Here is an 18,558-nt window from a genome sequence, read left to right as displayed (position 1 = left end):
GTCTGCAGACCTGTTTCGTGTTCGCAATGCTGGAATTCCTAGCTGCGCTTTGATCATGGCCCAGTGAGTGGTAATTTTCTACCTTGAGCATGTCAGCCTAATAAAATGAACAAACTGTTCCCAGTCTCCAAGATTTAAAAAACAAAAAATCCACAGTTGCCAAAGTTACCTGCTTCTTATCAAGATCCATGTTTGGCACCAGATGCATTTGATTCATTCATCATTGTCAGTGCACTCGCACACTAATTATTTCAAATTGTTTCCTCAAGCAGAGGTCTAGGACAAATGCAAGCAAGCCAAAAATAGCAGTTATGAATAATTATGCATAATTTACCTCAAGGCCTGGGCCAGTCTATCATTAAAACTTCTTCTTGCCACCTGTGATCCAAGCTAATTGTGGACTTCAAATCAGTTCAAGATTACTTTTTTTTAATACAATGCCAACATTTAATTTAGAAGCTTTCTGATGCTTTAAAAATTTCCAATAGAATGCCAATAAGGTTCCTCCTTTTCCTTCTTTTTTTTTAACAATGCCTTTGTATTTCACAACCTGACAACAAGTTTGCTAACAGGAAAAACTTCAGAGACAAGGTCATCACATGCAACCTAACTGTAAGACTGTGGAACAGTGTTCTTGGAAAAGCACAATTCCTCAATCTCAAAGTAAATTCTGATGCTCCAATACTAAAGCTGTTTCAGTCCCTAGAACTTTCCCTATTACAGTTCTAACCCCTTATGGAGAAAAGAACTTTCATAACACTGACATTTCAAACAACAACAACAACAAAATGTATAAAACACTTGCTCCTGCAAATTCAGAAGTACTTGTTTAATTTTACAGGTAGCAAACTTGCTAATTCCAAAGGAATCCAAAGAGGTGTACGATGCAGGTGTAGAAGGTTTTGCAGAACTAGAGCCTTATTTCATTCATTGTAATGAATGTACCTTCTATGTTGTTGTGCTGCTTTAACTATTAAAATTTCAGGTTTAAAATAAGAACAGCTGAAAGAAAGAAAACGCACCCTAAAGATTTCCAGGAGAAGAAACATGTATCATACCAAAACCTAAGTGTACTTACCACTGATAATTGCTAAACACTACTCCGGTTTGGGAACACAGTACAAATGTTTCACTTTCAGAGACAACAGAAAATATGTAACAGTAGCCAGAGCTATCAATGCACAAATTACAAGTATTGCTTACTCAGGGAAAACCATCTATGAATTCCTCCATTCAGGTATGAATACACAAACATCAGACCTCCCAGGGACTATAAATACTCCGCTGTTCAGTAAGCAGTGTAAGACATGCAGGAACCAGTCCAGCTCAGCTCTGAATTCGCTTAAGCTAAGGATATGCTTATGTACTTTCCTGATTCAAGACAATGAAAAAATATCAAAGCAGAGACAAATTTTTAAAAAAGGTTACATTCAGTAACAAAATGTAAGATATTACTAGAGAGGATACACACACAGGAAAACACGAATTCAAGCTGTCTTCCGGATAGCTACTTAAAACATAAATTACAAATAGCTCTTCTATTACAATCAGATATTCCTAAAATATTAATGGATGAAGTTTACATGGTCTGATCATTTCTAAAGCTGACACACAATCCTGCATCATCAACATATTTTGACAGCAGCCAAAGCAAGCTATCACGTATTAAGCTGGAGCTTACCAAGTTTCCCAAACAGGAGAAGAAAAAAAATAAAGCTTGCAGTGCAATTCTTTCGAGTATCCAATGCTTTGGCATCTCCACCTGAGTTAGAAAGATAGCTGCACTGGATGTCTTTGCACCACATTATTTTGTATTAGAGCATCTCCTGCTGAACTGTATGCAGAAAACTGCATATTTCTAACCTGCAGATAAAGTAAACTGAAAAAGTGTGGGAATGTTGAAGAATGGACACGGAAAAGGGCAGAACGTAAACTCACTTCCTCTATAGGGTATCCTCGTGGCTGCCATGTCATTAAAGTCTCTTGGGTATGTAGTTGATATAACTTGTTTGACATTGCAGGTATAAAGTGATTATTATCAAAATATTTCATATCAGAGAATAACATTCAGGAACTTTCCTTTACATACCTTGCCATCTTGCCCCTGACACGGCCCAATTCCTAAGAACATCTGCAATTTCACATAACAAATTTTCTGTTGCTAAGAGAGATGATGCTAATGTCTGATCTCAATTCTGTGTCGAATATAGTTGTGGCTGGTTTACTATTATGGATCTTATACCACTGAAGTCTGTTATTTACCAATCTACTTGTGTTAGGAAGTGCTTTACACTTTATAGAACAGATGTCTGCAGGTCCTTCAAGACTGAATTAGTGCAACCATAGTGGACTAAGTTTTGGGATTCAAGTAACCTTTTTCTGCTTTTTTCTTCCATAAGGAGAAAACAAAGACATAAACTCATCTTTCAGCTGTTTTCTATCCATCACACACACACCTTCAATGCAAGGCCTAGACTGCTAAACGCTCCTCAAAGAAGATTTATTTTTATTATGAACAACTTGAAAGCTTTGTCATGAGCAAAGTTTTCACAACAACTAGAACCAATAGGTAGTATAAATACCATTAATCACAATTTTTCTTTCCTGCCACCATACATGAAATTTACAATTGATACATACACACAGAAAATAGTGTCTAAGTTGTATATACAACAGAAAGATTAATATTAAAAGTCGTGGAATGTAATTTAGAACCATCTGCATGCTAATCACTCAACCAATACAAAAAATGAAAGGAGTTTAGAAGGAACCAATTTTCTTTTCTCTTTGTCACATTGTGATTTTTAAAGTGGCAAAAACAAATGAAAAAATACAATTTTCGTGAAATAAAAGAATTACAAGTTCAATTGGACAATAAGTACCATTTATGTTGAAATCAGTTATTTAAATCCTAATCTGGCCTAATCGGCTTTTTGATAGGGAATCACAGTTTTTAAATTGCTTGGTTAAGATTATAGCGCATATTACTTTAAAATGTTTATGAAAAACATTCATGAAATTTTCTGTTGTTCTCTGATTGAAGTATGCTGGAGTCAGAGATAACCAAGTTGTCAAAGCCCAAACTTAGAAGGGTTCTTATGTCCCCTGTGCAAGGAGGATTTCCTTCAATGATATCAAAATATGAGTTATTTTCCCTTCAAGTGATAGTGCCTAGCATTCCTGCTTACCGTAGAAATCAAAGTGTTTTCCCCCTTTTACTACCTCCATGTTTCTAATTTACCACAGTTCAGTGTAACTTCAGCCTTGTGTATGAATTGGATGCAAGCAATTAATAAATCATTAATAAACTATTACTTTCAAAGAGAACTATTACTTTTCAAACACTTGACACGATTCACTGGATTCATTTGAGCAGTCCCTTTGCAGCCACTGTTAATTCACACGTTCCCATTCTCATAAACAGTCATTTGACCTTCTGTTCATTGCTGATCATCACTTACTATGGGTGGAAAACTTCAACTGATACCTATGCTTCCATCAGTTCAAAACTAGGAGACTGACCAGTGAGTTTGCTTTTTACTATTAGCAACCGAAAGCGATCAACAATGGCAGAGAACCCAAAGAGAAAACAGAAATGGAAATTAGGTAGACTAATGCAAGAAACAGGAGTTAGAGAGCTATGTATTTTTGCTAAACAGAGCAAAACCAAAATGATCACATAACAGCTATTTAAAGAGCAACAAATACAAAAGGACTTATTTCATATGATTCACCAGGGTGAAATTCAAAAAGCACTCATTAAAAAAAAAAAATCCCATTAAGAAATAGGAGACTGATTATCAGCAAATAATTCATAACAGTGAGAGATATAAAGCAGGCTTCAAAAAGATCTCCCAGAGGAACTCCATTAGCTGCAATTTTAAATTTAGACTGAACAACGTATAAGAACACATACTTCAGGGATCCAACCTGCTTACCTAGGGGATGGAAAGATACCCTTTCAAGTGTTACTTTCTCAGTTTACTTGGATTTATTCTGCTTCTTTGTGTGATACCTGATTATAAGGACTGAAATGAGAAAAGTACTGAGAAGAAAGCCAAGCACTAAGACCACCTGCATTACCTCAAAGAACATAGAATAGCCCAAGTTAGGTTTTCACAAATAGCTTATTTCCAGGATGTTTACATGCTGATTGCTAAACAGAACAAGTAAGGAAAGCACAATCTTTTTTATTGCAGTTACGTACTACAAACTCTTGCCCCTATTAAAAAAAAAAGCTAGAAAACAGTCTAATACCATAAAAAGCACCTCCTGACCACAATTCTTAGAGGCCTATTAGCTTCTCTCCAAGAAGCCCAATATAGCAAGATGTAAAGAGTTAAGGTGGACTATTGAAAATATAGATACTAATAAAATTTCCACTAATCTTACACATACTGCTGCGGTAGCTCTGTGACTAATAAGGTGGAATTATTAGCGATCGGTCCCTTAGGGGAGTGGTTTTGATGCTTGTCTGCATTCTCCCCTCCCAGGGTGGGGGCCTGCAAGGCTGGAGTATCCAGTTATGGCCTCAGTTATTTTAACTCTTTTCAATCTGCAGCATTCTTTTATATATTTTATGTATCAAGAGATGCAAAGATAAGTTGAAGACACATTCTATGCCGTTACTTTCTAAAGCAGTGTTGAAATACAGCTCTGCTGCTCGAAGTACTAGCTACTCTATCGCATTTTTCAGGAACAGATAGGTGAAATACCTTGCTGTTGATGCAAGCATGAACATTTACACTATTCTCAGCCACAAGGTCTGACACCACACCTGTCGTGTGCAATAGCAGATTGGGCAAAAACTCCAGGGTAAGGCACGGTGTTTCCTGCTCTTCTGTACTTACAAAGCACACTTCTAGTTATAAAACTCTGAAAACTCCGAGCCCAAAGGAAGGGGAAGCGGGAAGTAATGAGCCTTTGTACTGGTCTCGAAAAAGTTCTTCTGTTTCTGATCCACCTGTTCCCTTTCAATTTAAATCTGTTTCTTATAGTCCTCTCAGTGCTCACTTTTAGTACTAGAGTTACCTACAGATATTTTATCCTTGTTTTATTACATCCAGATACTGTTTAGGAACGAATGAAATCTTACCATAAAACAGATTAATACAATAAATTATACTATGAACTCCACTATAACATCACAGTCGCCTTAAATAAATTACTCTCAGTAAATTTTACCAAAATAAACACATTCAGTTTTTCAACTACAGTGGCACCAAAACTGCTGGATTATTTTTTCCCCCATATGCCTTGATTTTTTCTTCAGACAATGCTGCTCTCAAGCGGCTTTATTTCTTGTCTCTTCAATGCTACACCCTCAAATTATTTGTCACAAAACATCTGCTTTGAGTAAACCAATATTTAGAGAAAAAAAAGATAAAATCCTGGTCATTGTGTTTGCACAAGCAGGCTAAAACAATGGGACGATGAAGCATCAGGTATTTACGACAAACTGGAACAAATTCAGAGATGCTGTGAACTACGGTGTCAGTTACACATAGTGAAATACATATAATTCAGGATGAAGAAGACTGGCTGATGTTAAGAAACAAGAAGACAGACTAACGCCCCCGCCCAAAAAAATGACTGGACGGCTGTTTTACTTCATGATTGTACAACAGCCTGCAATTCGGATTTCTGGGAAAGCCTGGAAAACTCTGTACTCCAATTCTGCATTGCACTGCTGCCTCTATTTACAATGGCCATAGACCCAAATGTAATGTATCCACAGGCTGCCTTAGGGGGGGACTAAGGAAGTTTTTCTCAGCATTCGCAACCACTGTGCAGTAAGCCCACAGAGCAGGAGAATACTGGAGAAAGTGACAAAGCCCCATCTGTCACTCAAAGGCAAAACCTGTCAGTGTTTGACCTTCAATTGTTTTGAGTTTTTTCTTTTTTATCTGCAAGCTAATTTTTCATTTTTCCACATCCATGCTGCAGTTCCTGAGTACAGTAAATCTCTCTTTTTTTGGATACATAATGTCTTTTAATATCCTGTGCTCTCTTATCACACTGCAATCCTCCCCTGTAATACATTGTCCATAAATTTTTCAAATGTTATAAACTTTAACAGCTATGGATGTGATTGAAATACAATGTTAACTATTTTGCTCCTACAAAAATATCCTATAGAGGTTCACGTTCATTCTTTACACTTAAGTAACAACTGGGTCATGCAAATTTAAAAACAGCAAGAAAATTATTTTAGTCCCAAACTCCAAGTCATAAAAGACACAACACCAAAGATGATCCTTTTTCTGGTTTCCTCTGATTTATGATCTACAATTACTTGACCATGAAAGATGCATAAGCATTTTAAGTCAAGCACATACAATTAAAATGCTAAAAGTAAAAAAACGTGATGTGTCATTGTGACAGCTGATAAATGTATCAGCCATAAACATATCATGTGTGCATGGCACACAGATCACATACCACAAATGAAAACTAAAATTAAATATGGTTTTCTTGAAGAACCCAAAGCATCACATAATTCTGTTCACAAAACGGACAGCAATCTTCAATCCTCCAAGATAAAATGCAGTTCTTTCTAACATGATCCTACTCACCCACTGAAATGTATAATTTTTGCTGGGATAATTCCACCAAACTCAAACACTTGCATGAACACTTGCTGAACTGAGACTCTGCCTTGGGTCAGTTCCAGCTAAGCTTATACCTACTAAAGCACTGTAATGGCTTTTGAATTTTGCAACTTATTTTTCATGTCCCCAGCTTCCAGGTACCATAGTATTCCACTCTGGGCAAACCCCTATGGTATATAGGGGTATATAGACCCCTATGGTCTACATAATGTAGACAAACAACCACAACTTGTCACAGAAGCTCAAGCAGGTGGATTTTGCTGCAAGTTACACTTTCGACAGATCTTTGGAGAGACCTAAGGATACAGCTCGCACAAGAAGTTTCTGCGGCTGTAGGTCCAATACCCTACTAAATTGAGTTAATGATCCTAGTGAAGCATCCTTCAACAGTGGTTTACTAGCTAATTTTAAACAACAAAAATGCCTACCTGAAGCTCTTTACTAGTACCCAATTTACTGTTTATAAACACCACCACAAGGAAACACTATATTGTAGTTCAGAATGTGTCAAAACACACTAACAGAAGATTAAAGAACTTCTGCTCAAAATGACATTACAGAAAAATCTGAAAATCAAGTCCAAGCAGTAAAGCAACAAGTTACGCAAGTGATTGGTCTCCAACTACCAAGACTTTTCGTATTTTTGAGATGTGTTTAATGATATAATAAAAACCACAATTCAAAGTTTATGAGCTCAGATGAAAACTCTATACCTCAGTAATTTTATTTCTTGTACCATTTGTTTAATTTTAACTCTCATTTTACACTGCAGCAACCGGCACAAATCACTATCAGGAACCAGAAAACTACTTTCTCATTACAAATTACTTTCTGACTCACTTTCTCATACCCCTCAAAAAAACCTTATGTTTTTATGTGATTTTTTTTTTTTCTGCTGGCCCCTGGCTGGCATTTTCTTCCCCCCCCCTGAAAACTTGCTAGTGAGACATATAGCAGCTATGCAATGAACAAATTTTCTCTTGTTATTTATCGCTAAATAACACAGACTACTAATTTCATTTCAGAAAACAGCAATACTTCGCGTTAACCAATTATGTGCCTGTGCTGTAAAAAAAAGGAGGGGAAGATGGTTCTTAGTGTTAAGAATAATCAAATAATCAAATCACTAAAGCGCACATACACACATTCAAAACTCTGCAGACACTATGATTATAGCTGCTATTGATGTTATGCTGCAGCCCTCAAAAAGCTCACTGCAAATTACCTGTCAGTCACAGGCACATTCTGTTCTCATGACTTTCATATCATAAATGGATTTACTTTAACACCACTGGAAGACTCAACGCTGTCAGTTCACGGAATGGTCAGTGAAACTAGTTCCACATACTAACCTTTAGGAAGACCAGAACCTAAATAAGAACTGTCCTGTAGTATATTGAATCAATTCAGATTAGAGCTGTTAAGCTAATGTCACATGTCACTACAAGGTACTAGTGTACAACAATAATAGTTTATTCTTTCCCCTCAAGAAATATTGAGATGCATTACTATATCTTACTACTAGAAATTAGGATTTGACCATGCTTTTGATATGGAACATCACTCACTGCCTATTAAAACTAAGTTGCCGCAATCAGAAATACTATGAATCTAAGCTTGACAAAATTTATTTTTTTTCCATTGCACACCATATTGCTACATCTCACCTGAAACTGTGATGTAGTCTGAAATGCTCATTATTTCTAGTAAGAAAGTCCAACCATTAAAGGATTTTGTACAGCATGTGACTACTTTCCTTTACACTTCTGACAGATACTATTGTGTTTTTTCTATTTCTCTATGAAAGTGATACTTGAGAGATATTTATATGGCTACTCTGGCAGCCAGCCCCTTACAGCAAATCTGAATGGATCAGAGGGATACCCACAAAAGCTCTGAATAGTATCTACAACAGTTTTCCTATGCCTTCAAACACCAAATAGCCACAGGTAATATCATGAAAAACAGACATTAAACTGATTGCTGTATTCATGTCTAAATGCTGCCTACGTGGCAACTTAAATTCCAAAGTTTATAAAATAAATCACATTTATGTGGTTTGATGACTTTTCAAATAAGCTATTTGAAACTACTCAGAGCTGTGGGACGAAGGCAATAGACCTGAGGGAGATAGATTATATAGAGCAAGTAAACTGGTACAAGGTACAACGTAGAGGACTTTATTGCCTAGACTTTAACTCTGCATGCATGGTGCAACTTTTATACATATAATTACCCAGTAAGCCTTGGTTTGTCATTCAGACTCAGGGACTTTAGAAGCATTTAATGAAGACTTAATTTCTCAAATATAAATTTGGAGGAAAGCGGTCCAGGCCAAATCATCTTATGCCAGTGAAACCAAACACTAAGGAGAGCATGATCAGACTGCTCACTTCTCTCTTCATATTAAGAAATCAAAAAGTAGGAAGTAGAGTAATAAGGAATAACCTTTACTTTAGAGTGGTAAGAAAGCAGCCAAACTCTGGAAGACAGATATCACATTGTATATTGTCAATACATTGCAGCACAAGATCAATGACTATCGAGTTAATTTCACATTCACTACTGTACCATAAATCATAAAGAACTTGATATCAATACCGTGATCCGGTCTACAGCCTTCATTTGAATTAAAATGAATTCTTTTAACACTTAATGCTTTCTTTGGGAACGATAAGATTTTTTGGGGGGTTGTTCTTTTTTTTTTTTTTTTTAACTTCCAGTAAAATAAAAATATGATTTCCAAGACTTGACAGTGTTTCTCTCAGTTCACATTCACTGCCTTTGGCTACTCTGATATACCAGCACACTCCTTAGCACTGTAGGTTCTACCGTAATAAACATTAGTTTATGAAAAAGTACACATACTTCATGCTCTTTTAGGACATTCTTTGTAAAATTAGCTTGTATATACTTAAAAAAAACCAAACAAACATGGACATGTTTGCACAATGAAAAGCCAAGATTTGTATAGCAGATTGTAATGATAAAACCCCTTGATCTGTGAAATGTTTTTGTGTTTAGTGCCATATAATTCCGATAATTCAGTTCATAACTTTTAATTGAATGTCATAAGCTATAACTATGCTCCCAGAGTTGGGGGGTGAGATGTTATTGTTGGTTTTAAATTACTGGTAACAGCTCATTTTCCAATAGGAAATTCCTAATAGGAAAGTAGAGCTAACATGTTGGCATATGGCACCAAGCACGAAAAGATCAGTTCAGCAGCAGCACATACTTCATAACACTGACTTTCTGTCATGAAAATTACTCAAATACTCTATTGCCCTGTTACTGATTTCCTCAAACTACTGAAACAAGTAGTACAGTCTTACCTGTATTTCTAGTAGTACAGCTTACCTGTATTTCTAGTACCTGTATTTCTAGTAGTACGGCTTACCTGTATTTCCAGAGCTGAAAATTAAGCTGCTGTATTGTAGACCTGCCCTTTGCCAACTGCTAGCAGATGTCAGGACTTTTTGTACCGGCTGCCAGTCATCCGAATCAGTGACTTGGAGAATAGCTTTTTATTTCACACTTCTACAACTATAACAGAAGTATTTGCAAACAGTACAAGGACTATATCTTCTGCCACAGACCACTGTCAAAACACAAATGAGAGGGAAAAAAAAGCCCTGCTCTCAAAAGAAACTCACAAATTCTGAAAGTGCTGGCACCTGAGACTCTAATTGAATGGTTAACCATGAAACCTGCCGGTGCTCCCACTCTCACAATACAAAGCAAGACCTTATTTCACAGCTGAGAGAGATCTTTCACCAGCTTACCACATCAGAACCAAACACAGAAGCAACTAAATAATAATACCTATGAACAAACTCCTCTTCCATGAAATTGGTCTCAAATGCTTGAATCCTAAGTCCTTGGTAAACTGTATTCACAAAAAAATTGACAGAAGAGCCCCTTGCAGATCAAGGTACTGATTATTTCAGAAATTCAAGAGCAGAAACTTCACCTCCATTTCTGTTCTTGGGGACTAAGTACAAGAAGCAGAAAGAGGGGAAGGAAAGAGAGAACTTATGTCTCCATGATGTAAGCAATTTCATTCAGGTTAAAATCCTAAAATAATACTTTTAATGAAGAGGTAAATAATTTTCATGTGTATGTACCACAGATATCCGATAAAGTAAAAATCTGCAGAGAAGGAACTCCCACAGCATGCAAACATTAGCACCACTTTTGCAAATTCCCTAGAAAAGGCAGCACACGTCATCAAACTGTACACACACTTTCCCTGCATACTCAGTTCTCACTCTCCTCCTTCTTGTTCATTGCGTCCTACATAAACATGGAGTCCTTTGCCTTTGCTCATTTCTTCCTTGCACCCACAGAAAAGCCTTCTCATACACAAACCAAGAAACTGAAAAACTGCTTGAAGCCAAAAGAGCAATTTTCCATAGCCAACTGGACTCAGTCAATTCCTGGATGTACAGATAGATGTAATACAGGTTATACTGCACATACAAGTTCAGTGTCAGGTTCTGACATCCAGTCCTTTTACAACTGTGACTATATTATTATTTTTTTGTCTTTGTCAGAGTCAATTTGGGCAAAAATACAATTTTCACAATGTACACATGACACAATTAACTACTTTCTTTTAGGGTTTTATCTTCAGCGTTCCAGAAACAATCTGTCTGTGAAACTATGCCTGAAAGCTCCTGAAAATTAATTCATTAAACAAACTCATTATAGACCAAAACTGTCAAGACTTATGCAGCTCACAGACAACAAATATGTACTGTAAGGCTATGAAATAGGTGTGTGTGTGTTTATAGACAAAAAACACTGCATAAATGTATGTAACTTTGCACAATCATCTGTTTTTCAACTACTTTATCAGGCAAAAGAGTCCGTGTGTGCGTGGCTATAAAGCTATCTGTATTTTTGTGACCTTCATAGAAAAAAAGACCACAGACAGCTTCTACTATGTTCATAAAAGTGAAAGCAAAGAACTATTACAATTTTGCTTTATATTATAATACTTTTGACCAGGATTCTGTATTCAGGTATCTACTGAACCTTGGAAAAGTAATTTAAAAAAAAAAAAAAAAAAAAAAAGAAGAAGAGAGAGAGAGAATCCCCAGCAGCAAAAACAGTGTTTTGGAATGGCACAGGAGGCCTCATAGTTGTTGGTTTTTTAATTACTCTCTTCACTGAACAACACAGAAACAACAGACTTGGAGATGCACAGCAATGCCAACTGGTTTAAGCATTGTGTCTTAATGTTAAAAATTAGAGCTGACAGTAAATTTTTACTTTATCAACTAAACCAAATTTTACCTGGATGGCACAAGGGCAGTTACAATTTGGGGCAGGCATTACAACAGGATCCAGCAACTGCTGCCTGCCTACGTTCTGGTCTCCCACCCCTACTCTCCACCACACCATACCCATCCCACAGCTGCTTTACAGGACCAGTAAAGGATTCGGCAACTAGCCAGAGAGTAACACCCCAATGATACAGAGGGCTGCTATGGAAGGACTCACTGCTCTGAGAGCTGCGCGTTGCTCACCTTCAGCTTTCAGGACCCCTGGGAGCACAGACAGCCCTTTGGAGAGAAAGGGCCATGCTGCCATACAGACCACAGGGCATGAAGCAAACATAGATTCTCTTCTACTAGTTTAACAAACAGCGGGAAAAAATATTTAATCCGTAAGCCATATGGCTTGCTCTCTCAGTTCACAGCTTGCTCATACACAGCTATATATTTTAAAGTAAGATTGCATCCTTCATGTTTCTTTTTTCTCCCTCTTCCTGAATTTCCTCTCTTTAGCTTTTCTTCTCCTTAGTTCCATCTCCTTCCACACATTTGCTGTAGACATCTATGACATTGTTACCTACCGTTTTCCCCCATATCCCTGCTCCTTTCAGTGCACAAAATGCCAAGTGTCACCAAAAAAAGCTAATGCTAAATCATTCCCACAGGCAGTCAGCCCAGTATGATCTTTCTTGCATTACTCTTGGTTTACACATTTTTAAAGATTTGTGGACACTGAAACAATTCTTTAATCTAATTTTGGTTTTATGCAAATCCCACGTTAATTAAATTATCCTGGGTTATTTCTAAGATCCCTCACTTTTTTTTTAATTGGCCCATTCTCTCTCAGATAATACAATATGTCTTTATTCTTTATTTTGACCTTTTGGCACTCTTACTTTATTATCATTTTAATATTGTCATTAACCATTCCATAACCTTTCCAGTTGCCCAGTATACTATATATATTGCTCACACCACCCATCAGTGATTGCTTATTGCACTTCTGTATTCATTCTCTCTTCACAGCAAAGGCATTTATAGCCGTTTTGAACCAATGATTTCTCTTCAGACACTTATCTCACCTCTGTCCTTTCCAGCCATGACTTTATCCCACCGAATGTCTAGCACAAAATGTGGTGCCAAAATATAACAATTTTTATTCATTTCAGTTAATCACATTTACAAAACACTACTCACATTTAGGATGACAGAGGTGGGGGAAAAAAAAAGACTACATTAACTAGTCTCTCTGCTATGTTCAGTGCAGGAAGCCATATTTTACTTTTAGTTACAATGTAAATCCAACACAACTCCTATCTAAAATGGGTTCAGAGGTAGGTTAACAACAACTTTAATACACTATAGACCCTAGAGCTCTGCCTGTCCTTCACTTTGTCCAGAGTGATAGACTTGCTAGGATAAAAGTAATTCTGTCTCCTGCTAAAAATTAAGTTTAAGAAATTTATCAGGGTAACTCTCCTTTTCATTATTCCTCTTCTGTTTTTCTACGTAAATCTTTTCAACTACCACACATTGCTAACAGCATTCAAGTGGGAAGTAACTATGTCAGCTATGGTAACAGTTCCGATGCTTCTTTGCTAGGAAGCAGAGACCTCCTAACTTCATCTTGTCATCTGACGTATCTAAGATGAAAAGTTTTCTGTCATATATATATTAAGAAGCAGTTGGTCACTTCCCACTAGCACCTCCAATATTTTACTCCTATATCACTTTTTTCTGTATCATTAACAGCAGATATTGCAGAAGTTGTCCCTGTATAATTTTCAAATACTATTAATACTCAATGCAATTTTTTACTAGGATGCAGCATCACATTTCAGTGGAAAACATAGTGAGCGTGGACATACACCCCTAAAGTGCTTCTCTCTTAAATGCAGAATCATATGCTTGAGATTTCCTAAAGGATGTTAATTGCTAGGAATATAAACATCGACTTTAAAACATACACGTATTTCTAAGGCTTTTTAAATTCTATCCATGTATTACGGTTTTATGCAGTGAAACAGAGATGTACATCTTGTGTGGGGCCATACCTATCACTTGCCATTGCACCTCACGTACCATGGCTCAGAAACTCTCCAAAGTCAAAGGAAGCTTACTAGAACAATTCATTCCTATGCATGTGAGAACTAAGGAAGTCTGGCTTCATACAGATTTTTATCTGGTGCTCATCCGACTTAGGTTTAGGGATGCAATGCTTTATCTAAATGATTTTACTGAGTTGGACTTTTATTTTATAATGGCTGTCCTCCATGTAGATACTGCAATGGTTAATAACTACAGCTCGAGTGGGGTTACTCAACGGTACACTAAGTCCTTCTTACGTGAAGCAGGAATTAAGTATGTTTGAGACGTATGCTGCTTGGCCCCCTCCAGTCAAATGTGGCTGAAATTAGAAAGACAGTCTTCAAAAGTTATTAGGGATGTATGAAAAATAACAGAATTTATATCAGGATTACTAAAACTTATTTCCTTAATAGATCAAGCTAACCATGGCAGCATTCGATTCTAATATTGTAACTGTGTAAATGATCATTTTTTTTTAATTATATATTATCATCATTTTTAGTAACACAGTGTGCAGGAGCACATATCTGTATACACATATGTTCCAGAGATGTGCACCAACACCACAGCTGAAGAATTGTCCTTGCACTGACAACACACCTTACAGGATCTTTCAGCCTTTGACAGAAGGTCACCAAATCAACTCAAGAATGCTTGTATCTTAAAAGAAGAGCTGAGGTATAAAGCAATAGAAATGACATTCTTCCAGAATAGCCAACTCTGAGAACACACACAGTTAATTTTGCACAATCCATAGCAGAGGACTGGAGAAAACCTTCATGCTAATCTCATCCTGCTGGGGCTTCGGAAGACTCCAGGCCTGGCACTCAGCTGTATTCAGCAAACTCCTCCCACGCAGCTGGTAGAATCTCGCTGGATGTAACAAGAGGAAACAACTGGACTAAAGGATTCACTGGCAAGAAACATGGATAGGAAGATCAGTCTGTTCTTCCTGTAATGGTGAAGGAGGGAAATTTAGCGGCAAAAAGATAAGCTGAATGGAATGCTCTCACTTCCCAGTCTGGTTTTTCTCTTTTCCCCGCCTCCTTTTTTGTTTTATAAAAACATTTTTATTAAAAAAAAAAAAAGGAACAGAAATTATAAGCAGACTGTTTCTTGTCTGTTTCCTAGGTCTTTCCTGGATGAGTACTGTTTGCTGAATTTGAACAGGCAAATAAAAGGAAAAGAATTTGTAAGGTTTTAATTCAAAATCTGTTTTACAGAAGAATGCAAAATGAAGATTTGAATCTGTGTATTTAAATGTTTTTCTAAACAAGGCTTAACCAAAGAGAAAAAAAACCCAGTTCCCTAGTTACTAAATGAACTTGATTTCTAAATATAACACACTGCAAGTGGCCATGCCAAAACTTGTTTACACTTGGTCACAGCACTGCCTTTAACTCAACTAGTAAACTAGGCTAAACAAACCTACATCACATTTGACCAGAGTTTGTAAATATCTCTAACATGCACCAGTTAAAATGCATACCTTTTTAAAAAGCTCACTTCCAAACATGTCAGAAACAATTAAATATACATTTTATATTTAACATAAAATAGGATGGCAGACATATTCCTGCAAACTTTTGTATATCAGTCACTGCAAGAGTCCAAGGGCATACCTTCAGTTCAGATACTTCCTCGCCCCACTGTTGAATTCTTTTTGTTTTTAAAAGGACATAAACACAAATAGATTATATACTTAATACTGATTATATACTGAATAACAGATCGTATTACTCTTTTACTCCTTCTACACGGAGACCTGCCATTCTTCAGATTAAAACACAACTCCCAGTCAAGTAAAAGTGTATTTTCTTTGCTCAGCCCTCAGTCACTACACTTCAACCTACATAACACAAATCGCAGACCTTTCACTTTCTGTCTCTATTAATAGTGGTTTAACCAAGTTAGCTCCGAGTTCAATGCTGCCCTCCACCTTCTAAATCAAGACATTGCAGTAGTGCAGTCGTATGCAATAACTGAACTTAAAACATGTATTGTACTACATATCTATTAGTTTTCCTAAAAATCTTAAGACACCAACACCCAGCATTTACTTTCTATTTCCAAAGTGTTCTCCATTCTTTCTGTTTCTGCTTACATTTTATTCAACAATACTTTAAAATAAAATCACAAACTCTTCAGGAACTCAGAAGTGGGGTAGTCCACAATCCACCCTCTGCTACAGCATGAGACAGACCACACATAGCCTTCTCTTAAAACACTATGTAAGTTAAAGATGTGACAGTACTGACATTCGCTAAGTGGTTTGTCCAAGATTTAGGAACTGTTGTCTGCTCATCCAATCCCATCATCTGTGCTTAAAGCCAATACCTCTGTTTAGTTGCATGTGTACTTGTGTACATGAGATACCTCCAGTTAGCTCCCAGCCTACAAGACAATAATAATTCAAGAGTCCTGTGGTCCTGGCAAATCACTCACGTAGTAGAGGGAAAGTTTCCACCTGGGCTGCACATTTATTTTGTGCACTACTTCACCGCCCCTGCTTGTCCTTCATCCACATAGTACTTTTCTACCAATCTTATTAGCGTTCACCCCTCTGGATGTTTTCATTTTAAGAGGATGTTCTAATCTGAAAACCATTTACTTCTGAATATACGCTACTGAATTACAGTGTCATCAGAAGAAGTGCAGCTCAGCTTCTCTGCTAAACATTTCTTCAGGCTAAAACACTTCTACATAAATGCTCTGCAGTTCAAACATTTATTACCAGGTTTCAGAGTAAAATTAAATTTCCGTCATGGATATGTTATGTTTATTAATAAAGTGTCACAAAAATATTAGTGAAGGCTAAACAGGTAACACAAGGATATCAGGGAACATAAACGCTCAAGTTCCAGTAGCAATGTTTGCTTTGCCAGGTTACACATCCCGTAAGCTTGATGGAATGCATTGCACATTATGTACGAAACTACACAGCCAGGAAGAAAATTAACTTCTGAAGTTCTGGTTGGGATTTTAATTTTGCATTAAGCAAAAAGTGGAAAAGCAAGAATCTTGTTTGTTTGAACTTCTAGTAAATATTTACACAGAGGTTCATGAAGGCAAAGTTTTGAACAGACGAGAGGCGCAAACATCATGGAATCAATCTCTGCAGTATGAAGGAAGGAGTCAGAGTCACAGGGAAGCTGGGAGTTAACCCAGGCTCTCTCCCTCCCGCAGAAGCCAAAGGGTCCTGCCTTTCCTCTGGAACATGAAGGTTGTTGTGGCGTCTTTATTCCCTACTGCCACATCGGAAAGAAGCTCCAAGTCTTCCAGATCAGAGGCAGCAGGAATAGCTCCACAAGTAGTTTAAATCCAGGTTGCTTTCTGCAGATTTCAATCTTGATTCTTCACTTGCCCTCAACACCTAACACCTCTCTCCACATAGGCTTTGACTATTTAATGTCATTCTACCCAGAGTTCTCATCTTCAGTTCAGCTGCCATTACTTCCTTAACCCTCTTTTTTTGTGCCCTATTCAACCTCGGGAAACATTTGCCTTTTTTTTTTTTTTTAAAAAAAAAAAGAAAACACGAAAATCAGAAAAGCACTCCTGCTACTAAATCTTAAACAAATAAAATCTCCCTTTCAGGAAGAATATACTAGCTTAAGATTTTTTGCTATCATGCTAAAAGCTCTTAGAAAAAGCCTTGAAAACATTCAGATTCTAGACAAACATGTTTCCCATTGTAAGAGTTTTTGGATAACAAGCTAGTATAGCACCAGACTTCTCATTTTTAGGAGCTGTGAAGTAAGCCATACTACGCTGTTATCTTCTCTTTCCAAGAAACCTGAACTACTCCAGAACCCAGCTTCTACTTGCCAAATCCCTGGATGATAAAAGGAATGTAAAATAAAATATAATGTTGCTTGTGAACTGTTTCTAGACTGAAACACTTCATCAGTTACATAGATAAGGCACCTACATTCCTACATCATTCCCATTCTTGGATTTTCTCTGCCATCCTAGTAGAGGTTTTCCACATGTTCATCCCCCTCAGTTAAGGAAGTTACTATGGCAATGAGCATGGCATTGTAACTAATAAGATTGCTCCATATCAAGACAGTTAGAGGACAAAAGCCCATGATGTGAGGAAGCAGGGATTGCTCAGCCTTCTAGAAAGAAAAAGCTAAGGAGTGATCCAATTACAGACTGCAACAACTTGAAAGGGCCAAACTCTCCTCGGTAGCCACAGATGGTGTAAGAAGACAAAACAGCCACAAACTGTGTCTTGAGAGATTCAGATGAGGTATCAGGCAGAATTCTCTCCACTAGAAGAAACCTCCACAGCACCGAAAGAGGCTGCATGGAGAGGCTGTAGTATCTCCACCCTCAGAGTCCCAGACTCCACTATTCAAAGCCATAGCTGTTGACCTGATACAACGTTAGCGTTAGTCCGGCATTGAGCGGGAGACTGGATGGGCTAGATGGCCTCCTGGCAGCTCTTCCAAACAACATTTTATTATTTCTCTGATAATCTACATCTCTGCAAGTAAGACACATTTCAGTATGAAACTTCAAAAAAGATTCCAAGTGAAAAGGAGACTCTGATTTACACCATTCTGTAGCCT

The 18,558-nt window shown here is 37.2% G+C and overlaps 1 protein-coding gene across 4 annotated transcripts in view; it reads right to left on the bottom strand.

Annotated features, from left to right (window-relative positions):
• The window catches only part of EPHA3 (EPH receptor A3), a 231,876-nt gene that overhangs the window by 184,497 nt on the left and 28,821 nt on the right, over positions 1-18,558 (bottom strand). Inside the window, exon 1 of one of the 4 annotated variants that reach the window (XM_087756250.1) lies at positions 10,012-10,192. The exons of the other annotated variants lie outside the window; for them this stretch is intronic. The gene's annotated coding sequence lies outside the window, so the exon portion shown is untranslated. Of the gene's footprint in view, positions 1-10,011; positions 10,193-18,558 lie in introns of those variants that run through there. 4 annotated transcript variants of the gene reach the window in all.

This window comes from Nipponia nippon, unplaced genomic scaffold (genome assembly GCF_047370975.1).
Source record: "Nipponia nippon isolate SJK-2023a ecotype South Korea unplaced genomic scaffold, ASM4737097v1 scaffold_2, whole genome shotgun sequence".
Taxonomy (NCBI): domain Eukaryota; kingdom Metazoa; phylum Chordata; class Aves; order Pelecaniformes; family Threskiornithidae; genus Nipponia; species Nipponia nippon.
Note: the sequence above shows the minus strand (reverse complement) of the source record. Positions and strands in the feature narration are given on the sequence as shown.